The following is a 5,000-nucleotide window of genomic DNA, read 5'->3' as shown; positions in this document are numbered from 1 at the left end:
AATTCGAGAACCAGGATGAGGAGGGGGAAAATGTGGCCAGTCAGGCCGACCCGAAGTGCCTCTTAGGCGGATAGGGGTTGGGCGAAACTCCCTTGAAAGTGGCACTCTGAAAAAATTTCCAAGTTTGGCTGACTTAGAAAAAATTCGAGAACCAGGATGAGGAGGGGGAAAATGTGGCCAGTCAGGCCGACCTGAAGTGCCTCTTAGGCGGATAGGGGTTGGGCGAAACTCCCTTGAAAGTGGCACTCTGAAAAAATTTCCAAGTTTGGCTGACTTAGAAAAAATTCGAGAACCAGGATGAGGAGGGGGGAAATGTGGCCAGTCAGGCCGACCCGAAGTGCCTCTTAGGCGGATAGGGGTTGGGCGAAACTCCCTTGAAAGTGGCACTCTGAAAAAATTTCCAAGTTTGGCTGACTTAGAAAAAATTCGAGAACCAGGATGAGGAGGGGGAAAATGTGGCCAGTCAGGCCGACCCGAAGTGCCTCTTAGGCGGATAGGGGTTGGGCGAAACTCCCTTGAAAGTGGCACTCTGAAAAAATTTCCAAGTTTGGCTGACTTAGAAAAAATTCGAGAACCAGGATGAGGAGGGGGAAAATGTGGCCAGTCAGGCCGACCTGAAGTGCCTCTTAGGCGGATAGGGGTTGGGCGAAACTCCCTTGAAAGTGGCACTCTGAAAATATTTCCAAGTTGGGCTGACTTAGAAAAAATTCGAGAACCAGGATGAGGAGGGGGAAAATGTGGCCAGTCAGGCCGACCTGAAGTGCCTCTTAGGCGGATAAGGGTTGGGCGAAACTCCCTTGAAAGTGGCACTCTGAAAAAATTTCCAAGTTTGGCTGACTTAGAAAAAATTCGAGAACCAGGATGAGGAGGGGGAAAATGTGGCCAGTCAGGCCGACCCGAAGTGCCTCTTAGGCGGATAGGGGTTGGGCGAAACTCCCTTGAAAGTGGCACTCTGAAAAAATTTCCAAGTTTGGCTGACTTAGAAAAAATTCGAGAACCAGGATGAGGAGGGGGAAAATGTGGCCAGTCAGGCCGACCCGAAGTGCCTCTTAGGCGGATAGGGGTTGGGCGAAACTCCCTTGAAAGTGGCACTCTGAAAAAATTTCCAAGTTTGGCTGACTTAGAAAAAATTCGAGAACCAGGATGAGGAGGGGGGAAATGTGGCCAGTCAGGCCGACCCGAAGTGCCTCTTAGGCGGATAGGGGTTGGGCGAAACTCCCTTGAAAGTGGCACTCTGAAAAAATTTCCAAGTTTGGCTGACTTAGAAAAAATTCGAGAACCAGGATGAGGAGGGGGAAAATGTGGCCAGTCAGGCCGACCCGAAGTGCCTCTTAGGCGGATAGGGGTTGGGCGAAACTCCCTTGAAAGTGGCACTCTGAAAAAATTTCCAAGTTTGGCTGACTTAGAAAAAATTCGAGAACCAGGATGAGGAGGGGGAAAATGTGGCCAGTCAGGCCGACCTGAAGTGCCTCTTAGGCGGATAGGGGTTGGGCGAAACTCCCTTGAAAGTGGCACTCTGAAAATATTTCCAAGTTGGGCTGACTTAGAAAAAATTCGAGAACCAGGCTGAGGAGGGGACCATCTGGCAAGGGAGTCCGACCTAAAGTGCATCTAAAGCGGATATGGGTTGGTCGAGCCTCCCTTGATTTGCCCTGGAGCTCCCACGTCTTAAAAAGGTCTCTCCTATAATTGTACACCAACCATTTTGAGGTTTGGGTGCAAACCTCTCGAATGGGGGGACTCGGTCCCCTATCTACAGCGCCCCTAATGACGACAGGTGGTACTGCGCCCCTGGTAGCCCGGCCATTGAAAATGAATGGGCCCATTCATTTCAATGGGGAATTTCGACCCCTGGTTGCCCGCCATTCATTTCAATGGGGAATTTCGACCCCTGGTCGCCCGCCATTCATTTCAATGGGGACTTTCGACCCCTGGTTGCCCGCCATTCATTTCAATGGGGGATTTCGACCCCTGGTCGCCCGCCATTCATTTCAATGGGGGATTTCGACCCCTGGTAGCCCGCCATTCATTTCAATGGGGGACTACGACCCCTGGTAGCCCGCCATTCATTTCAATGGGGGACTTGGACCCCTGGTAGCCCGCCATTCATTTCAATGGGGGATTTCGACCCCTGGTCGCCCGCCATTCATTTCAATGGGGGATTTCGACCCCTGGTAGCCCGCCATTCATTTCAATGGGGGACTTCGACCCCTGGTTGCCCGCCATTCATTTCAATGGGGGATTTCGACCCCTGGTCGCCCGCCATTCATTTCAATGGGGGATTTCGACCCCTGGTAGCCCGCCATTCATTTCAATGGGGGACTTGGACCCCTGGTAGCCCGCCATTCATTTCAATGGGGGATTTCGACCCCTGGTCGCCCGCCATTCATTTCAATGGGGGATTTCGACCCCTGGTAGCCCGCCATTCATTTCAATGGGGGACTTCGACCCCTGGTTGCCCGCCATTCATTTCAATGGGGGATTTCGACCCCTGGTCGCCCGCCATTCATTTCAATGGGGGATTTCGACCCCTGGTAGCCCGCCATTCATTTCAATGGGGGACTTCGACCCCTGGTTGCCCGCCATTCATTTCAATGGGGGACTTCGACCCCTGGTTGCCCGCCATTCATTTCAATGGGGGATTTCGACCCCTGGTCGCCCGCCATTCATTTCAATGGGAAATTTCGACCCCTGGTAGCCCGCCATTCATTTCAATGGGGGACTTCGACCCCTGGTTGCCCGCCATTCATTTCAATGGGGGACTTCGACCCCTGGTTGCCCGCCATTCATTTCAATGGGGGATTTCGACCCCTGGTTGCCCGGCATTCGTTCCTATGTGGCGGGGGATTTCAACCCCAGGTCGCCCTCGTGTGGTTCTTTTTGGCGCAGCTGACGGGCTCCGCTGCTCATGGAGGTTTGCTAGTGGAGGATAACCCCCTGCCTGGGCAACTCGAACGCCCGGCATTCGTTCCTATGTGGCGGGGGATTTCAACCCCAGGCCGCCCTCGTGCGGTTCTTTTTGGCGCAGCTGACGGGCTCCGCTGCTCATGGAGGTTTGCTAGTGGAGGATAACCCCCTGCCTGGGCAACTCGAACGCCCGGCATTCGTTCCTATGTGGCGGGGGATTTCAACCCCAGGTCGCCCTCGTGTGGTTCTTTTTGGCGCCGCTGACGGGCTCCGCTGCTCATGGAGGTTTGCTAGTGGAGGATAACCCCCTGCCTGGGCAACTCGAACGCCCGGCATTCGTTCCTATGTGGCGGGGGATTTCAACCCCAGGTCGCCCTCGTGTGGTTCTTTTTGGCGCCGCTGACGGGCTCCGCTGCTCATGGAGGTTTGCTAGTGGAGGATAACCCCCTGCCTGGGCAACTCGAACGCCCGGCATTCGTTCCTATGTGGCGGGGGATCGCCCTCGTGTGGTTCTTTTTGGCGCAGCTGACGGGCTCCGCTGCTCATGGAGGTTTGCTAGTGGAGGATAACCCCCTGCCTGGGCAACTCGAACGCCCGGCATTCGTTCCTATGTGGCGGGGGATTTCAACCCCAGGTCGCCCTCGTGTGGTTCTTTTTGGCGCAGCTGACCGGGCTCCGCTGCTCATGGAGGTTTGCTAGTGGAGGATAACCCCCTGCCTGGGCAACTCGAACGCCCGGCATTCGTTCCTATGTGGCGGGGGATCGCCCTCGTGTGGTTCTTTTTGGCGCAGCTGACGGGCTCCGCTGCTCATGGAGGTTTGCTAGTGGAGGATAACCCCCTGCCTGGGCAACTCGAACGCCCGGCATTCGTTCCTATGTGGCGGGGGATTTCAACCCCAGGTCGCCCTCGTGTGGTTCTTTTTGGCGCAGCTGACGGGCTCCGCTGCTCATGGAGGTTTGCTAGTGGAGGATAACCCCCTGCCTGGGCAACTCGAACGCCCGGCTCCCCCCCGGTCCGCTGGAGCTCCTCCGACGGCCAGCAACAAGCCCCGAAGACGGGCGCGCTCCCCCCGGTCCGCTGGAGCTCCTCCGACGGCCAGCAACAAGCCCCGAAGACGGGCGCGCTCCCCGCGGTCCGCTGGAGCTCCTCCAACGGCCAGCAACAAGCCCCGAAGACGGGCGCGCTCCCCGCGGTCCGCTGGAGCTCCGCCAACGGCCAGCAACAAGCCCCGAAGACGGGCGCGCTCCCCGCGGTCCGCTGGAGCTCCGCCGACGGCCAGCAACAAGCCCCGAAGACGGGCGCGCTCCCCCCGGTCCGCTGGAGCTCCTCCGACGGCCAGCAACAAGCCCCGAAGACGGGCGCGCTCCCCGCGGTCCGCTGGAGCTCCTCCGACGGCCAGCAACAAGCCCCGAAGACGGGCGCGCTCCCCCCGGTCCGCTGGAGCTCCTCCGACGGCCAGCAACAAGCCCCGAAGACGGGCGCGCTCCCCCCGGTCCGCTGGAGCTCCTCCAACGGCCAGCAACAAGCCCCGAAGACGGGCGCGCTCCCCGCGGTCCGCTGGAGCTCCGCCAACGGCCAGCAACAAGCCCCGAAGACGGGCGCGCTCCCCGCGGTCCGCTGGAGCTCCGCCAACGGCCAGCAACAAGCCCCGAAGACGGGCGCGCTCCCCGCGGTCCGCTGGAGCTCCTCCAACGGCCAGCAACAAGCCCCGAAGACGGGCGCGCTCCCCCCGGTCCGCTGGAGCTCCTCCAACGGCCAGCAACAAGCCCCGAAGACGGGCGCGCTCCCCGCGGTCCGCTGGAGCTCCGCCAACGGCCAGCAACAAGCCCCGAAGACGGGCGCGCTCCCCGCGGTCCGCTGGAGCTCCGCCAACGGCCAGCAACAAGCCCCGAAGACGGGCGCGCTCCCCGCGGTCCGCTGGAGCTCCTCCAACGGCCAGCAACAAGCCCCGAAGACGGGCGCGCTCCCCGCGGTCCGCTGGAGCTCCTCCAACGGCCAGCAACAAGCCCCGAAGACGGGCGCGCTCCCCGCGGTCCGCTGGAGCTCCGCCGACGGCCAGCAACAAGCCCCGAAGACGGGCGCGCTCCCCCCG

This window comes from Leptonotus elevatus, unplaced genomic scaffold (genome assembly GCF_054856555.1).
Source record: "Leptonotus elevatus isolate MCC_2025b unplaced genomic scaffold, RoL_Lele_1.0 HiC_scaffold_110, whole genome shotgun sequence".
NCBI lineage: Eukaryota > Metazoa > Chordata > Actinopteri > Syngnathiformes > Syngnathidae > Leptonotus > Leptonotus elevatus.
The sequence above is the reverse complement of the archived record's forward strand: the minus strand, read 5'-3'. Positions refer to the sequence as shown.